Genomic DNA, 20,821 nt, shown 5'->3' with positions numbered 1-20,821 from the left:
AGAGTATAGTCTAGTCCCACATAGGAAAGACCTTCCAAGCAGAGAGCAGGACACAAGCAAAGAACCCATAGTGGAAGGAAACCTAAAGTCTTTACAGACCTGAAAGAGGGAGGAGGATGAGATACACAATGAGATGAAGCTAGAGAGGAGGACACACCGCTAAACACACAAGCTCGAGAGGGGATGGGTAGTTATGGAATGCTCTGAGAAGGATAGGATGGTGTAGCCTCTGCCAGAAGAAGGAACTCCTCTACTAATACAAAAGAAGAGGATCAGGTGAGCTGGGAAGTGGGATTTGGAAGCTAGGAAGGTGCTCACCTAATTGATATGGTATGTCCTGTGTTGACGGTTGGGGGAAAGGCTCCAAGTCTTTCCACAGATCATCCATTGGAATTGCCTAGGAGCATGAATCCACTCCCTGGAAGGTAACCTCAGCCAAGAATGTCCCAGGTTTGGGTTCTCAAGGCTTTAAGAACCCCACACTCACCAGAGCCCAGACATTAAGCTAAATTAGGAATGCTATGTCAGAGATGATTCAGTGTCTGCCCTTATACAACTCGTCTCGATTCCCTTTTCCTTCTAGGAGACTCTCAACAACTATAGTAAAAACAGTTTTCCTCTTCATCCCCTGACATGCAGAATGTTTCAGTACATCTCCTTTCCAAGATAATCAAGCCACGCACTATACTGTTTGTGGTCATGGAGGAGGGGCATTCCCATAGATTTCTGCCCCCCGCCCGCCCCTATAGACTTCTGAATATATATTGCTTATGCTGGAAAACAGGGCTTTCCACTCATCTACCAAAGGGCATCAACCCTACTTGCCTCCTTTGTATGGGAAATTAAATCAGGGCAGGAAGAGTTGGGGCCATGCCTACCTTTGGGAAAAGGGAGCTACTTTCAGTGCCTGAAAAATGATTTACTCTTCCAAGGGTGACAAGAATGACATCAGCAGCAGGACATGCAACTTTAGCTGTCTTTTGCTTTTGCCCTCAAGACAGTAGCTAAATCTTCTTTGTTTTTTCATCTCCAGGGTCTAGCACTATGTCTGCCACATGGCAGGTCCAAACAAACTCTAGTTCCGTTCAACAGATAGCACACATACATGTACATGAGTCCTCATTAACACACTAGAAAGACTCTGCAGTCCTTTCCAGGATGTTCTACAACAGAATACAATTTCTGAGCAATATCTTCAAATGACTCAGTAAATATCTAGCCTTTCTTCTCGTCTGCTAAATTTCAGTATTAGATGTGAGCATCATACAAGTATATATCTAGCATTCTTCTTTGCTGCTGAAACGTAAGGAAACGTCTTCCTTTTTCAGTGGTATTAAACTGCCTCCCAATCTCTCTAGGAAATTGTGCATGTCAAATTTAAGGGGAAAGGGAAGCCCAGCCTCCTGTCATGGGGCCAGACATAGCTATGGGGTCTCCCCCATGTTTCAGCATCAAAGACTGATGGTAAACACTACTTCCCCAACATACCCCATAGCCCACATGCCATGTGCAGGAGAGCCACCCCCCATGATGGCAGTTTAGCATGTTGCCATGGTTGTCCCTAAAAGGCCCACTGACTCCACAAAAGTTGTTACTCCCAGGTGATCAGATCCTGTTAATTCTTCTGAACGGTGGAAACCCGAAGTAGGGAGCAAATTTGGTCCTCACAGTTGCTAGAGTCTTTATTTTTAGTCCCACTTGATTCTCCACCACAGGCACAATTATCTTTGTAAAATGTCTTAAGAACCTTATAGTAAATAAAAATGATAAATGTTGACCTTCATGGTCTCTTTCCAACCCTAAAAATCTATGACTCGTTTCTTCTCAAGTCTTCACATTTTCAAAGCCCAAGGAGGTTTAAGTAACAAGCCAATATAAATAGCAGGTAATGGGCCCTGAGAAATGTCCTGAACTGAAAGAGTAGCCAAAGGGTGGTGGGGAGTAAGAAAGTGTAATAAAGCTGCAAATACCTTTACAGTTGCCATCAGAGATGGTGGGAAGCCTCAAAAACTGCCCTTGAGAGCAACTCAAAACTAAGCAGGTTGTTAACAAAAGCAGATACCACTGCTTGCCTTTGCAAAGCTGTTCTTCCAGAAAGCCAATAATTTTAACTCCACTCTTCAAGTGTCAAGACATGACACCCGCAGCCAGATGTCCCCACACGTTGCCCTTTCAAGACCGGGATTTGTTAAAGGTGCCTGGATTGTTGGCAGCCAAAGGGTGAGATGTGTTCCGGCCAAACGTTCAGCCTGGCACTGAGAAATGTATTTTCCTCTCTCCGCAGCAAACACACACAACCACAAAGTTTTACCTAGAAGTTGGATGACACAGAAAAGCCAAATCTATTTTTGGCTCCTGAATCCTATTCCCCTCGCATCTTTCCCCCCGGCCATCTTCCCCTCAGATATTCTGGGACCAGATCCAGAGCTACCATTTTCCTTCTATCTTTTCAAGTCTACTGAAAATCAAACAGCTCGAGGCCATGGCCATGGGGGCCACGCTGTTCCCAGAGTTGCCCAACCTCGTCCACCACCCCACACTCTGTCTGGCAGCCTTCTGAAGGCATTGTGCAGTGACTGCTAGGTTTCCAGAATGATTTCATGTCTCCAGGTCAAAATCTGTGTTCCTTGGCCATGGATTTGATCCATGATATGTTGATCTACCAGCTCCAAACACCACCCTTCTTTTAGGAAGACTGGAAACTTCAACATTGATAGGAGGCTGATGATCTACACTGGGACTGGGGGATGGAATTATTATTTTAAAATGTTGAAGCTGGCATGAGATAAAACATAAAAAGGGGGTTTTGCTAAAAAAAAAAAAATAAGGAAATGAAACAAATATAAATGAATAAAATTACCCGAGAAGTGGAACCATTTCCCCAAAACATCTTTTCTTTGCTGTACTTCCTACTTCCATGACATGATTTGCTTTCATACTCAAAATGTGTTTCTGACACCTCAGATCTGGGGGGGCAGTTTCTGGTCTTCGGTCTTCAATTTCCTCCATCATCATGTTTTTTTGTAGACAAGCTGCCTAACATACTCACTGATGGGGAGCTCTTAACAGAACTCAACGCAACCAGTAAAATTGTACATTGTTTACATGAAGTGCCCACAACAGAGGCCTGGCGGGATACAGGATGGGAGAACATGGGCCCTTTTGGTTCCCTGTCAGGGCAAGAAGGAAGTTACAAACCAATCCATGTTCTGTATATGCCGGTCTATGTGTGTTGCTTGGAATTACCAGTATGACATCCAGAATCCTGAGTCGTTTTTATGTCCGAATTATTATTTAGAGAGCTAAAAATATACAGTAAGGGACTTGTATTTGGCAACTGAGTCCTGACTGACATTCCTTTAAGTTCCATGTATTTTTGTTTCAACAAAGCAAACGTTTCTCTGCAGTTTTTTTTAGTACCATGCTTACTTAGAGGGCTAATGTGCTTGGCATTTAATCCACTGATACTATCTAGGTTGGTCTCTTTTTATCCCTTTGTATATGCCCTGGGGTCAGGGAGAGCATGATGTTCTGTCTTCCAGCTTTTAAAATTCTATCTCCCCAAAGCACTAAAGAGTAAATAACTTAGAAGAGAAAAGCTTCCCATAGCATCTTTCTAATGAAGAGCATTTTGGCTCTTTCCAGAATGTTCTTCACATCAGGCTAAGTATTCCACTTCTCCGTAAGTACATAAACAGAACATAGTATTATTAATCCTAAAAACCAACATTCCGTATTTTCCTCTTTCAGTTTCCAGCCTTCGATGCATAATGACATTGTATACCTACCCGTCCTGTTTATCATGAGGCCAATTTCCTCCCCATTAATTAACCTCCATGCTAATTAGGTTATTTAAGACCTACTTGTAAAGTTTACAGAAAATAACAACATATCCATTATGTCAGCAATCAAAGCCAAACAAGATTGGGACGTTGCCAAGGATAAAAGCTCATCAGTGAGATTCAGAGATCAAGGAGAAAGGGGGTGTTGTCACTTCAAAAGACTTGGCATGGTAGCGTCAGCAGCCACGTGCTTTTTTGTAAGAGCCATTTCAGAAGGAATCATTGAAAGAATAAACTGAAGGAGAAAGCTAGAACTATATGCCATGGCTTTTCCACCTTTACCCTCGAGCTCACTCACCCTCCACCCCTTCCCAATCCCTGAGCCTGTGGCAGGAGTGGCATTGCTGGGCTGACCCGAAATACCTGATCGGCCCAAACTAGAAAAGAAAAACAGACAAGTGCTGTTCATGTTTCCTTAGGACCCAGTCATGGCAGGCGGGTTTTAAAGAAATTCCTTCCCTGGGTCAGACATAGAGCACAGATGTCTCAGCAAGTTCGCAAGATCACACAGGTGCTATTCCCTAATGGTCCTAGGGTGGGTTTGCCTACTAGTTTCCAGCACAAGGCAGGGTCGGGTAGAGAACTACAGCAACCAACTTTCAAATCCCACCCTCCTTGAGCCCTTTACAAAGGAAAAAAAAAAAAAAAAGTCTCTGTGTATCCCCAGCCATCCCCAAATACCAATGTTATCAATTTCAAGGGCTTACACTTACCACTCTCCTAAAGACCAGGGGGCAAACAAGAATAGTATAAAATATGCTTGCTACTGGTCATGATTGGCTATTATGGAAAGGTGCATGCATGCCTGCAAATGTGTGTGTTTGTGTATGTGTGTACCTGTTCCACCACCTACCCTTGGCTTTGGCCTGCTCCCCTGTTTCCAATACCCCTAGAGTGATTCCCTCTAGACTGCCTCCTATACCATCTTCCCGCCATAACCACTGATTATTCAGAGGAGTTGAGCACACACAAGTCAGCTGGGCGACCCGAGTGAGGGAATTTCACGCAGATCACATCCCACTGAAGCACCACGGTATTTAAACTCACATGGTACGGTCAGCACAGCTCAGATTTAATTAAAGCACTCAATCGCACCATTACCATTTTTGGTGACAGCTCAGGTATAAATATATTAAGCACAATTCTTTCCAGGCACTGCTTGTCAGCATTCTCCCTACATGCCCTTTTGTCTTCTCTACCCTCTTTCCAAAGCCCTGAACTTTTAGCTTATAAATGATTAGTACCTATACACTAACCCCCTCTTCAATTCCCAAGTTAAATTACCATCTTTAGCCTTTTTCTGGATTCCTCAGGAGTAATTAGTCTCTTCCGTTGGGCCATAATTCCAACCTTAATCAAAACCACACTGACATCCCAACCTCCTTCCTCATAGCTGAGTTCTCGGTATCTCTTCTCATTCTGACCTGGATGTTAAGCATTCTCTCTTCCCACAGATCCTGGACATTGCATGGTGCTTCCTCCGTATCACACTCTGTGTTTCTCTAGTTTCTCTGTTTGCTGTTGGAATCCTTTTCTCTCATTCATGCACTCATTCATTCAACAAGTATTTACTGAGCACCAACTATGTGCCAGGAAGAGTTCAAGGGCTGGATGTGCATGAGTGAACAAAGCAGACCAAGATCCCTGTTTTTGCAGAGCTTCCATTCTAGAAAGTGGAGACAAAGAAATTTAAAAACGATCACCCTGTTTGAATGGTACTTGATTGGGGCACCTGGGTGGCTCGGTCAGTTAAGTATCTGCCTTCACCTTGGGTCATGATCCCAGGATCCTGGGATCAAGCTCCATGTCAGGCTCCTTGCTCAGTCAGGAGTCTGCCTCTCCTTCTGCCTCTCCCCCTGCTCCTGTTCTTTCTCTCTCAAATAAATAAAATTAAAAAATATATATTACTAGTCTGTGGTTGGTAACTTAGAAAAAAGAGAAAAGTAGACCAGTGCAAGGCAAACAGGAGTATGGTGAAGGTAACCTCATGGAGGAGGACTTGAACTTGGCAAGGGAGTTAGCTAAGCAGGTATCTTAGGAAAGAGCATTTGAGAGGAAAAGATAGCCAACTCAATCAACAGCTCTCGGGCAGGAGGGCACTTGGCCTTATCTGGAATATTAAGCGAGAAGTGACTGGCCAATGTTGCCAGAGCAGTGTGGGTAAGGGTGAGCGCAGGGGTTTGCTGACCCCTCTGGAATATCACCTGGCTTTCTCTGCTTGCTGATGCACTTGGTGTCTCCCACTCAAAGCAGAATCGTACCCCTTTAAAACCTGGTAATACACATCTGTACAGTGGTAGTTTCCAGACCTTTAAAAATGTGGTTGCCACAGGTCAATAAAAAAAATATCTTGGCCTCACCTCTTCTAGATGGGGATGTAGCTTTTTAAACTTCTAACACATTTCTGGGGAATATGGAAGACCTTTGCTCCAAATGAACAGATTATACGTCTCATAGGATGCACTAGGAGAAGACAGACACTGAGGGGTCCACAGTAGAGGGGGAAATGCATGAAGAAAATGAATTAGCCGCCAGGCAGGTGAGATGAGGATAAGGCAACGGTCCTTTCCCACTGAAATGACTGAGCCGTCCTCTACCCCATCTTGGCATGCCTAATAAATTTTCACAGTTTCACGGACAGTAGAGAGATCACATGCATCTCGCAGAAGACAGTGTTGAGGCAAAGCATTGCTCAAGCAAGACTACTTTTTTAAAAAGTATATTCATGCATTGAACAAATAGTTATCACACATTGCCCTGTGGGGACGAAGATGAGCAGAACATGGCCCTAAAGCTAAGGAGCTCCCAGTCTCCCAACAGAATATAAATTAACACGTCCTCTCAGTTTTAAAGGCAGAAGTTCTAAATCAGAGTATTCTTCAGTTTTCACCTTTGAGGGTGTTCTTAAATATGCATCTTGGATCCCATCCTGGAACTTCTAACCCAGTGTTTTATAGCCTTCACTACGTGTACATTGGAATCACAATGAAGGGTTTTTAATTTAAGATGCCAGCCCGGAAACTTCTGATTTAATTGTTCTGGGATGCTGCCTGAGCAAAAGAATTTTTAAGCCCCTCCTCATGTGACTCTAATGTTCGGCCAAGATTGAAAACTTCTTACGGTAGGCTGAATAATTGTCCCAAGATGACCATGTCCTCATTCCCCAAACCTGTGAATAAGTTACCTCACCTGGTAAAGGGATTTTGCAAATATGATTACATTGAGGATCTTGAGATGAGGGGTTATCTGGACATCCAGGTGAACTTGATGTAATCACGAGATCTTTATAAGAGAGGCAGAACTTTCAGCATCAGTAGTAAGAGATGGGATAATACAAGGAAGAGCATGGAGTGAAACAAGGAAATGTTATGAGCCAAGGAGCGTAGGTGGCCTGTCAAAGCTGAAAAAAACACTCAAAAACAAGGAAACAAACCTAATTTCACCTAATACTTCCAGCTCTGTGGACACCTTAATTTTAGACTTCTGACCTTCACAACTATAGAAGAATACATTTTTGTTGTTTTAAGCCATTAAGTTTATAGTAACTTGTGACAGCAGCAATAGGCAATGAATATACCACTACTTTTACCCATAGATAAATGGAATGGAACCCAGGTATTTAGAGATTTAGGTGCGAGTGTGTGCAGTTTGAGTTCCCCAGGTAAGTCAAAATGTATCTTCCCATTTGAAAACCACCAAGGGGGGAAAAAAATCTCTCGCATCTCCTTCCTGCCCCCCACTGATATGCTAGTAGAAGACTAGCTCTTCACGCCCATGGGAGGATGGGGAGTATAAATACTGTGCTATAAATACTCCCATCATGGCCAAGTTCAAACTTAACAATTAGCTTGTATATTTCTTAAGAATTAAACAATGGTCTCTCCAGGCCTGGTACAAACTGGTTCCAGCACACAAATGGTAGAGCAAGTTGGGGGAAAGATAGAGCAGTCCTTATGGTCCAATTGATCAGAGCCCTTCTGAGGCCCAACCTGCCCAAGAAAAAAGAACCCCCCCCCCCACTAGCCTAACTCCCTGGAATTTACTAGAGTTTGAGTCCAAAACTCAGCTAATAATAAGGTGTTACCTTCACTCATTCAACAAGGATTTTATTCAGCTCCCACTCTTCTAGGTACAGTTGTAGGCACCAAGGACATGGCATTTGACAATATATCAATTTTTCCTTCAAAAATGCAATACATATTTATCAAGACCCACTCTGTACCAAGCATGATTCTAAGCCCTGAAGATACAGTATTTACAATTTTTTTTTTAAACATCCACCTGATGGGAGTTTTGTTCTGTAGATAAAGACAGTTTGGAAACAAACAAACAAAAAGTAAAACGTAAGAACATCAGATGGTTTGCAGCTAAGGGGGAAAAATGCAGTGGGGAAAACACATGGAGGGACTGGTGGAGGGAAAATGAATACAGAAGCATGGAAGCCTTTCTGATGAAGTAGCATTTGAAAAATGACTTATAAAGGCTGCAAAGGAATGAGACATCTGAGGGAAAGACCACTGCAGTCAAAGGAAGCAGCATATACAAAGGTCAAGGAGGGGAAAGAACATGTGGAAAATTCCATTTGGGAGCAAATTGTTCAAGGAAGGAGAAGAACAGTAAGGAATGGATCCAGAGAAGTAACAGAGGCCAGACCATGGAGCCTTGCAGTCGTTAATAAGGAATATGGATTTTATTCTCAGTGCCATGGAAAGCCATTGGAAGGTTTTAACTGATTGGTGTCTTTGCAGAGAAGAGTGGGATGGGGGAGTGGGCAAAATGGGTGAAAGGCAGAGGGAGAAATAAGCCTCAAGTTATGGAGTAAGAAAATCATGAAAATAAAAACCAGAGCATAAGGAATACAGTCAATGATACTATAATTGCAATGTAATGGGACAGACAGTGGCTATATGTGCAGTGAGCACGGCATAACGCGTAGACTAGTCAAATCACTATGTCATACCCCTGAAACTCATGTAACATTGTGTGTCAACAGTACTCAAACTAAAAATAAATAAATAAAAATAAATAAAATGGTTTACTTGTAGACAACAGAGTTGACACTGTTAGGCCTTTCCCCCACTACTCCACTTTGTCTGTCTTTTAATTGGTATGTGTTGACCATTCACATTGAAAGTGACTACTGATAAAGTCAGGTTAACATCTACCACGTTTACAACTATTTTCTATTCAATGGATTTATTCCTTATGTCCTGCCCACCCTCTTCTTTTTTTTTTTTTTTTTTTGTGGCCTCCTCTGGTTTTAATGTAGAGTTTCCACATGATTTCATTTTATGTCCTCTCTTAGTGTATCAATTACTCTCCTTTTGTAAATATTTTACTGATTGCCACAGAGTTTGCAACATGCATTTTTAACTAAGTCCATCTTCACATGACTACATACTACTTCACATGTGGTGCAGATACTGCAGAATTGAACATTCCCACTTTTTCCATTCTATTCCTATGACACAGCTGACTTCATATCACTTACCCATGTTATAATCACCCAATGATTATTATCACCACTTCCAAAAAAACAATTATCTTTTTTTTTTAAGATTTTATTTATTTATTTGAGAGAACGAGAGAGAGCATGAGAGGGGAGAAGGTCAGAGGGAGAAGCAGACTCCCTGAAGAGCTGGGAGCCTGATGCAGGACTCAATCCTGGGACTCCAGGATCATGATCTGAGCTGAAAGCAGTGGCTTAACCAACTGAGCCACCCAGGTGCCCCCAAAACCATTATCTTTTAAAGAAAATATTTTATTTTACCTTCATTTATTCCTTCTACAATATATTCCCTTTCTTTATGTAGACCCAAGTTTCTGACCTAGATCATTTTTCGTCACCCTGAAGAACATCTTTCAGCATTTTTTTGTAGGGCAGGTCTGCTAGCAATGAGTTCCCTCAGTTTTTGAATGTTTGAGAAAATCTATTTCTTCTTTCAAATTTGAAGGATAATTTGGCTAGCTATAGAATTCTGGGTTGGTAGGAATTTTTCTCTCAACACTTAAAATATTTTACTATGTTTTCTTCTTTTCATGGTTTTTTAATTTTTAATTCTTGTTCCTCTAGGTAAAGGTTTTTTTGGGGGGGTAGTGTCTTTTTTGTTTTTGTTTTGTTTTTAATTTTCTATTTTAATTCCAGTATAGTTAACTAACATACAGTGTTGGGGCACCTGGGTGGCTCAGTTGGTTAAGCGTCTAGCTTTAGCTCAGGTCATGATCTCACAGTCTTGGGATTGAGCCCTGCATCAGGCTCTCTGCTCAGTAGGGAGTCTGCTTCTTCCTCTCACTCTCCCTTTGTGCTCTCCCTCTCTCTCTCAAACAACTAAATAAAATCACTTTAAAAAATAATATACAGTGTTATCTTAGTTTCAGGTATATAATATAACAATTCTATACATTACTCAGTCCTCATCATGACAAGTGTACTCTTTATTTGTTCTTGTTTTTTAACTCTAGTTAAAAATTTTCGCTTTGTTTTGGGTTTTCCTTAATTTGAATATAATATTCTTATTTTGGGGGGTGTGTGTGTTTTTGGTTTTGTTTTTGGTATTTATTCTGCTTAGTATTCTCTGAGCTTCCTGGGTCTCTGACTTGATATCTGTCATTAATTTGGGAAGCTCACAACCATATTGCTTCAAATATTCTTTTGTTCCTTTCTTTTTTCTCCTTCTTTTATTCTAGTTACTCATATTGCACCTTTTGAAGTTGTCCCACAGTTCTTGGATATTCTATTCTGATTTTTTCACTTTTCTCTTTGCATTTCAGTTTGGAAAGTTTCTATTGTCCTATCTTCAAGCTCACTGATTCCTTCCTTGGCCATGTTGAGCCTATGGATGAGCTCATCAAAGATACTTTTCATTTATGTTTTGATTTCCAGTATTTTCTCTTGACACTTTCTTAGGGTTTCCATCCCTCTGTTTACACTACTTGCCTGTTTTTGCATGTTGTCTGCTTTTCCCATTAGAGCACCTAACATAACAATCAGTTATTTTAAATTCCCCATTTGGTAATTCCAGTACTGTGTGTCATAACTGCATCTGGTTCTGAGGATTGCTTTGTCTCTTTAGACTGTTTTTCTATTGCCTTTTGTCATGCTTTATAATGGTCTGTTGAAAGTTTCACATGTATCAGGTAATAGGAACTGAGGTACATGGTCTTCACGTGAGTATGTCAATTTGCTAGAAGTTGGGCTATATTTAATGTTTGCTATAGCTATAGGTGCCAGAGCTTCAAAGTCTGCCAGTGCCCCTATTTATGTCACCCCCAATCCACCCCTGATGTTTGCTTCCCTGAGTATTCTCCTCCCCATAAAGAGTCTGTGTCTTCAAGCTCTTTCAACTATGACCAACTGTTATACTGGGTCTCTACTGATGTGGTGGTAAAGTGTAGAAAGGGTCAGTGTTTCATAATCCTCTAATTAAACCTTACAAGTCTTCTGCTTGGTCTGTCTTGGGGCTGTGACCTTCACAGTGTTTCTCCAGAGACATAGCTTCCTTTTTTTCCTGGCCCTGTCACCTATGTCCACCACTACCACCATTCCATCCTTAGGTGAGATGGGCTAGAGGGAGCTGAGGTGCAAGGAATGACCTGACCCGAGTAGGGACATGGTAAGCTATTCCCCTGGAGAGTGTCCTCTGGTTACAGAGAGGGCTCCAGGCAAATTTAATAACAATTAGGCTTCCCTTGTCTATCAGATTCATATAAAGATCATTCTCAAATCTTGACCATGAGAACCTGATGGGGTTCCTGGTGGTAAAGCCCATAAAGGGTCATCCCCCAGGTATTTCTCACTCTCAAACAGTCCAGACTCAGCCTGTAACAATTCATCAAAATTATCACTCAAGTCTTCCTTCTAGTCTATGGCTTCAGTAGCTTCTGCTTGAGGGAAATAGATCTTGGCCATGACTCCCTGGATGCATCTTTTTCTTCAGATTTCATACTGGGCTTGCCCAAAGACCTCAGTTCTCTCATGGGTCCAAAAATGTCATTGATTTTCAGTATGTCCAGCTTTTTCTTGTCATACAGATTAAAGTATTTGTTAAGTTTTTCACATTTCAGAGTGGAACTGAAGTCCATTAAGGGATCTTAAGCACAGAAGTGATGTCACATGCCTTCTATTTTTAAAAGACCACTCTGTGCCTTATATCTCCTTTAAAGACCCCAAAAGGAAGTAGTCTGGAATAAGGTAGGTCTCAGATAGTTTAAGTTTCCTCAGCAAGCATCATCTTAAACTATAACTGTAAAAAAGTTAAAGCAGCCCAAAAATTCAAAATGGAAAAAGAAGAGAAGTCCAAGATGGTGGAAGAGTAGGAGACCTTAGTTTTGTCAGATCCCAGGAATTCATCTAGATAGCTATTAAATCATTCTGAATACCTGCAAACTCAACCAGAGATCTAAGAAAAGAAGAGCTGCAACTCTACAAATAGAAAAGCGACCACTTTCTTCAAAGTAGGAGTTGTGGAAAAGTGAATCTGAGGTGATATATGGGAGGTTAAACTGCAGGGGAAGAGGGAGCCTCTATCAGCCTGCTACCTTAAAGTGATATAGCAGCTGAGAACAACATCAGAACTTTTAAAGGTCTGCTCCCATGAGAGAGGTCCCTGCCTGAAAGGTGCTCAGGTGGTGAAGTGGTGCAGAATCCTAGATGGGACAGTGTGGTCTCAGCATCCCTGGGGTCACAGGAAGAATAGGGGTGTCTGCATGCAGCAGAGTTCCCAGGCATCACAGCAGGAAAGCTGGTTGCAATCAGTAAGCCCAGGAGTGGGCTTTCAGCCTGGTGTTGCCATAAAATGAGAACTGCAGCATGATTGGGTGACCACTCTCCAAGCAGGGGCCCAGCAAGCAGCAGAACCAGATAGACTCTCCCTCCTCCCCTGGGAGGAGGGGCACGGGAGCATGCCATGGGACTCTGCAGGGTTTGGAGACTCAAATAGGGGTCACGTGGCTGAGATAGAATCATTCAGTCACAGGCTGAGTGAACAAAGAGTGCAGATGGAGACCACGGAGCCAGGAGTGATTGATTGCTTTTCACTGGGAGAGTACTGAGGAGTGGGTCCCCAAGCTCTTGGCTCCAGACTGGAGATTGGGAGGCTGCCATTTTCATTCTCATTTCCTAAAGTGGCACAGAAAGACTTCAGGGAACAAAAGCCACATAGAGCTATTTGAAGCAGACTACTTAGCCTGGCCCTGTGGCAAAAGCAGAGCAATTCCGCCTGGGGCAAAGACACTTGAGAATCAAAGCAATAGGCCGCTCCCCCAGATGATCAGCAAGTACATCCAGCCAAGACCAAGTTTACTGATCAATGAGAACAGCAAAACTTCAGAGCTACAGGAATACAGCACATAGAATTCATGAGGTGTTTTTTTTTTACATGAATCTTCAGTCTTTCAATTTTAATTTTTTTATCGTTCCTTTTCAACCAATTTCTTATTTTAATAACTCTTTTTCTTAAGACTTTTTAATTTTCATTTTTACAGTTATAGTCTATCCTTTCATTATATTTAATTTTATTTTTGTATATATATATAAGTTTTCCTTTCTTTACAATTTTGGGATCTAGTTTTCTAACAAGCAGACCAAAATACATACAGAATCTAGTGTATTGCTATGTTCTGTTCACTCATCTGATTGTATTCTCTTTTTGGGGGGAGGGTGGTATTCAGGGCTCTTCTGATTTGTTTAGTGTAGATTTCTCTGGGGTCATTGTTGCCATTTAAGTATTTTGTTCTCTCATGCATGTATCTTTCTCTGGGCAGAATGACAAGATGGAAACTCTCATCCTCAAAAAAGAGAACAAGAGGCAGTACTGACTTCCAGGGACCTAATCAGTATGGATACAAGTAAAATGTAAGAACTAGAGTTCTGAATAATGATTATAAAGGTAGGAGCTGGACTTGAAAAAAGCATTGGAGACACCAGAGAATCACTTTCTGGAGAAACAAAAGAACTAAAATCTAACCAAGTTAAAATAAAAAAGGATATTAATAAAATACAATAAAAAATGGAGGCTCTGTTAGTTTAAGTGAGGCAGAAGAGAGAATTAGTGATATAGAAGACAAAATGTTGGAGAAAAAGACAGATAAACAACTACTGGATCATGAGAATTTGAGAGATAAGTGATATCATAAAGTGAACCAATATTAGAATAATTGGGATCACCAACGAAGAGGAGGAGGGCAGGCAGAAGATTAGCTGGGGGTAAATTGTAGCAGAAAACTTCCCTAATATGGGGAAGGAACTAGGCATTCAAGTCCAGAAAGTGCAAAGAACCCCCTTCAAAATCAATAAAAATAGGTCAACATCCCAACATATAATAATGAAAATTGCAAATGTCATGGACAAAGAAAATCCTAAAAGCCGTTCAGGACAAGTGGTCCATAACCTGCAAGGGTGGAAACAATAGACTGGCAGAAAACCTACCCACAGAGACCTGGCAGGTCAGAAAAGACTGTCATGATAATTCAGGGTGCTAAATGAGAAAACTGTGCAGCCAAGAATACTTTAACCATCAAGGATGTCATTCAAAATAGAGGGAGAGATAAAAAGCTTCCATGACAAAGAGAAACCAAAAGAATTTGTGATCACTAAACCAGCCTTGCAAGAAATATTAAAGGGGACCCACTGAGCAGAAAGAGAGACCAAAAGTATCAAAAACCAGAAAGGAAAAGAGACTATGTATAGGAACAGCAACTTTACAAGTAATATAATGGCACTAATTTCATATTTTTCAATAATTACATACTCTGAATGTAAATGGGCTAAATGCCCCAATCAAAAGACACAGGGTATCCAACTGCATAAAAAAGCAAAACCCATTGATATGATGTCTGCTAGAGACTCATGTTAGACTCAAAGACACCTCCAGATCTAGTGAGGGGGCGGAAAACCATTTATAATACTAATGGACATCAAGAGAAAGATGGAATAGCAATTCTTATGCAGACAAATTGTATTTTAAACCAAAGACTGTAATAAGAGATGAGGAAGGACACTATATCATAATTAAAGGGTCTATCAAACAAGAAGATCTAACAATTATAAATATTTATGCCCCTAACACAGGAGAAGCCAATTATATGAACAAATTAATAACAAAATTAAAGAAATACATTGATAATATACAATAATAGTAGGGAACTTTAACATCCTCCCCACTGCAATGGACAGATCATCTAAGAAGAAGCTCAACCAGGAGACAAGGGCTTTGAATGACACACTGGACCAGATGGACTTCACAGATATATTCAGAGCATTTCACCTTAAAGCAACAGAATACACATTCCTCTCAAATGAACATGGAACATTCTCCAAAATAGATCATGTGTTAGGTCACAAATCAGGTCTCAACTAGTGCCAAAAGATTGGGACCATTCCCGTATATTTTCAGAACACAGTGCTTTGTAACTTGAATTCAATTACAAGAGGAAATTTGGAAAGAACTCAAATACATGGAGGTAATGAGCATCCTACTAAAGAATGAATGGGTCAATGAGGAAATTAAATAAGAATTTAAAAATTCATAGAAACATACTAAAATGAAACACAACTGTTCAAAGATTTTGGGATACAGTAAAGGCATTCCTAAGGCGGGGGCGGGGGAGTATATAGCAGCACAAAGCTTTCTCAAGAAACAAGAAAGGTCTCATATACACAACCAAACCTTATACCTAAAGGAGCTGGAGAAAGAACAACAAATAAAGCCTAAATCCAGCAGGAGAAGAAAATTAATAAAGATTAGAGCAGAAATCAATGAAATAGAAATCAAAAGAACAGTAGAATGATCAATGAAACCAGGAGTTGGTTCTTTGAAAGAATTAATAAGATTGATAAAGCACTAGCCAGATTTATCAAAAAAAAAAAAAAAAAGAGAGAGAGAGAGAGAGAGAGAGAGAGAAAGGACCCAAATAAAATCATGAATGAAAGAGGAGAGATCACAACTAACACCAAAGACATACAAACAATTATAAGAACATGTTATAAGCAACTATATGCCAACAAATTAGGCAAACTGAAAGAAATGGACACATTCCTGGAAACTTATAAACTACCAAAACTGAAACAGGAAGAAATAGAAAACCTGTAACCACCAAGGAAATTGAAGCAGTAATCAAAAAATCTTCCAACGAACAAGAGTCCAGGGCCAGATGACTTCCAAGGGAAATTCTACCAAACATTTAAAGAAAAATTAATACCTGTTCTTCTTCAGCTGTTTACAAAAAAAAAAAAAAAAAAAAAAAATAGAAATGGAAGGAAAACTTCCAAACTCTCTATGAGGCCAGCATTACCTTGATCCCAAAACCAGACACAGACCCTCCAAAAAGGAGAATTACAGGCCAATATCCCTGATGAACATGGATGCAAAAATTCTCACCAAGATACTAGCTGATAGGATCCAACAGTACATTAAAAGGATTATTCACCACGACCAAGTGAGATTTACTCCTGGGCTTCAAGGTTGGTTCAACATCCACAAATCAATCAATGTGATATACTACATTATTAAAAGAAAGGCCAAGAACCATCTCTCAACAGATGCAGAAAAAACATTGGACAAAGTACAGAATCCTTTCATGAGCAAAACTCTTCAAAGTGTAGGGATAGAGGGTACCCACCTCAATATCATCAAAGCCATCTATGAAAAACGCACAGCAAATATAATTCTCAATGGGGAAAAACTGAGAACTTTTCCCCTAAGGTCAGGTACATGGCGGGGATGCCCACTCTCACCACTGTTGTTCAACATAGTACTACAAGTCCTAGCCTCAGCAATCAGACAACAAAAAGAAATAAAAGGCACCCAAATTGGCAAAGAAGAAGTCAAACTCTCACTCTTCGTAGATGACATGATACTCTATGTGGAAAACCCAAAAGACTCCAACCCAAAATTGCTAGAACTCATACAGGAATTCAGCAAAATGGCAGAATATATAATCAATGCACAGAAACCAGTTTCATTTCTATATACTGACAATGAGACAGAAGAAAGAGAAATTAAGGAGTTGATCCCATTTAAAATTGTGCCAAAAAACACAAGATACCTAAGAATAAGCCTAACCAAAGAGGCAATGGATTTGTACTCAGAAAACTATACAGCACTCAGAAAAAAAACTAAGGAAGACACAAAGAAATGGAAAAATATTCCATGCTCATGGATTGGAAGAACCAATATTGTTAAAATGTCTAGAACATTTTAAAATGTTAAAATGCCACCTAGAACAATCTATATGTTCAAGGCCATCCTTATCAAAATACCATCAATATTTTTTAAAGAGCTGGAACAAATGATCCTAAAATTTGTATGGAACATAAAAGACCCCGAATAGCCAAAGGAATGTTGAAAAAGAAAATCAAAGCTTGTGGTATCACAATTCTGGGCTTCAAGCTGTATTACAAAGCTGTAATCATCCAGACAGTATGGTACTGGCACAAAAACAGACAGATCAGTGGAACACGATAGAGAACCTAGAAATGGACCTTCAACTCTATGGTCAACTAATCTTTGACAAAGCAGGAAAGAATATCCAAAGGAAAAAGGAAAGGCTCTTCAACAAATGGTATTGGGAAAATAAGACAGCCACATTCAGAAGAATGAAACTGAACCTTATACCATACACAAAAATAGACTCAAAATGTGAGGCAGGAATCCATCAAAATCATAGAGGAGAACACAGACAGCAACCTCTGTGACCTTGACCACAGCAACTACTTGCTGGATATGTCTCCAGAGACAAGGGAAACAAAAGCAAAAAGGAACTGGGACTTCCTCAAGATAAAAAGCTTCAGCACAGCAAAGAAAACAGTCGACAAAACCAAAGACAACTGATAGAACAGGAGAAGATATTAGCACATGACATATCAGATAAAGGGCTAGTATCCAAAATTTATAAAGAACTTCTCAAACTCAACATCCAAAGAACAAATAATCCAATCAAGAAATGGGCAGAAGACATGAACAGATATTTCTCTAAAGAAGACATACACATGGCCAATAGACTCATGAAAAACTGCTCAACTCACTGAGCATCAGGGAAATACAAATCAAAACCACAATGAGATACCACCTCACACTAGTCAGAATGGCTAAAATTAACAAGTCAGGAAGTGATATATGTTGGCAAAGATCCAGAGAAAGTTGAACCCTCCTACACTGTTGGGGGTAATGCAAGCTGGTGCAGCCACTTGGAAAATAGTATGGAGATTCCTCAAAAAATTGAAAATACAGCTACCCTACGACCCAGCAATTGAACCACTGGCTATTTACCCCCAAAGATACAAATGTAGTGATCTGAAGGGCCACATGCACCCCAACGTTCATAGGAGCAATATCCACAACAGCCAAACTAGGGAAAGAGCCCAGATGTCCATCAACAGATGAATGGATAAAGAAGATGACATAAATATATACAATGGAAAATTACTCAGCCAACCAAAAAATGAAATCTTACCATTTGCAAGGAAGTAAATGGAACTAGAGGGTATTATGCAACTGAAATAAGTCAATCAGAGAAAGACAATTATCATATGATCTCAATCACATGTGGAATTTAAGAAACAAAACAAGGATCATAAGGAAAAAGAGGGAAAAATAAAAAAAGACAATATGAAGCAAGACAAATCAGGAGACTCTTCATCATAGGAAACAAACTGAGGGTTGTTGGAGGGGAGGCGGTGTGGTGTAACTGGGTGATAGACATTAAGGAGGGCAAGTGATATATGAGCAGAGTATTATATAAGACTGCTAAATCAATGATCTCTATCTCTGAAACTAATAATACATTATATGTTAATTAATTGAATTTAAATTTTAAAAATCAGTCATTCAAAACATAAATTACAAATTAAAAATAAATAAAAATTAAAAGAAATGGTAAAAGAGCATGCAGTGGATGCTTTAATGACAACTGGGAACATACGGAATGTTCTGTAGAGGAAGTAATCTCGGGGCATGAACATTCATTCTGCATACTCTTTGGGGATTGCTTCAAAACACTGTGTCCATGTTGGCCACCCCCTCAAGTCAAAGCACCTTTACAGTGGTGTCCAATAGCAACATAGTTTGCACACATGACTGGTACCATCTCCATTCATTTGCTCATGTATATGTCTTCCATCCTCCTACTAGAATGCCCATACCCACCTCAATGTTTAGAGTTCAACTCATGAGCCATGAACCCAATGACACTTCCTCTAAAATAGAACCACTTTCTATTTTCCCTCCTTCTTGAAACCCTATTATGTATACAATTAAAACCAAAAAAAAAATGTAGCACTGAATTGTTCTTAATTGGACTAAGTTTTAAATTTCTTCAACTGACCTAGAGTTCCTAGCACAATGTGAACCCATATTGGTCACCCAATAATCGGTTGTTAATTGAGAAAGGGACTGATAGTAGTTGAGTTTGGTGGGCTAGTGGTTTGCATGCTGGTGAAATTGATGAGTCACAAATCAATGGGCTAATGCAGTGAAAATTTATCTGCAATCACTAATTAAGAGGACTATTAATGTGTTGTGTATGTGGTGTTTATATATTTGTGCATGTGCAAACTTATTTTCCTTTTTTATTAAGGAAAACAAAGGTAAGCTTTGGTCCTTAACCCATATGCTTTACTTCATCTACATTTTAATTTGTGTGATTAGACCTAACCTGTTCTAAGAATGGTAGTCCTGAGGCAGTGGCATATAAATCATAGAACAGTGAACCCTAAGGATTGGAAAGGATGCAAGGGTTCAGCTGGTCCAATCTTCTTGCTTCAAAAAGGGAAACCAGGGTTCAAAAGATAATAAGGGATGTGTCCACGATCAAAGTGCCAATGTCTGGAATGCAAGTTCTCTAGATCCCACTCCAGAAATAACTCCCCATCAGCAGGTGGTAGGTGTACCAGAGGCCTAAGGTGGGTACGAAAATATGATCTTGGAGTACAGGTGTCCACCTGTTTCTCTGTGTCTCACTTAAATGAGATACAGTGGAATCACCCCTACTGTCCGTCCCAAAGACTAAAAGCACAACCTGCGAACAACTATTTCAACACGCGTGGAAAATATGTATAGGCCACTTGTCTTTTCCATAGTTCTGGTGTAAAGTCCTTTGTAGAAACATCTACAGTGCAAAGGGTATTATGCTAATCTCAATTGTCTGTTAATGTCATTAGAGGTCAGCCCAAGTGGGCCAATTTAACTACAAATGCACAATCCAAAGGCTGCCTCCTGTGAGAAGGGTTTTTGTTTTTGTTTTGTGTTTTTAACCGAACACTAATTAACATCAATATCTGCCTGTATCCACTGAGTAGCATGCAGAAAAGCCAACACCAATTAATAAAACAATATGCCTACAAGCAACCCGCATAGATAAGCCATATTAGGAAAGCATAGGGCAAGAAGCTTTGAGCTTTGGCTCTGAAGGACGTCTGTTTCCGTCTCCCCCAGTACTTTTTGCATTTTTTAATTAAGCTCTTCAAACACACACTTGTACCAAATAAAGAGAGAGGGTAGGAGGGCAAAAATTCCAATAATCCTGACTCCTTTGCTTAATACGCAGCATAAACTGTGCTTCTCGGTTACAGCAGGTTTCTGATCGATTGTGCTATTGGGTTTTTTTTTCTTTGCCAGCCACCTGGGTGCTATTTAAATCCGATTCACTGATAGGGATTTTACGCCACTTTCTTCTGAGGTCCTTTTCTCTCACTCATCAATCACTCAAGTAATACATGGAAACAGGAGAGCTGATCCAACGAGGAAGACAATAAGGAAGAACAGCAAACAGGGAACTGCCCTCAAGTTTGGACTTCAGCTATGTCTAACTTCTTCAGTCTTCCCTCTGGTCATTTCACTTTCATGTGCCAAACAAAGACTTTTTAAAGAATCTGAAAACGTGTTCCCTTAAGGGTTTTCTTTCAAAATGAAGCCTTGCTTTCAACATCTCTTTTGTGTATGCTCCTCAGGACGCCTGGACGATTTCCAATGTTGCCTGGGCCT

The sequence above is a fragment of the Enhydra lutris genome, unplaced genomic scaffold (genome assembly GCF_002288905.1).
Source record: "Enhydra lutris kenyoni isolate GAN:26980312 unplaced genomic scaffold, ASM228890v2 scaffoldscaffold64, whole genome shotgun sequence".
NCBI lineage: Eukaryota > Metazoa > Chordata > Mammalia > Carnivora > Mustelidae > Enhydra > Enhydra lutris.
The sequence above is the reverse complement of the archived record's forward strand: the minus strand, read 5'-3'. Positions refer to the sequence as shown.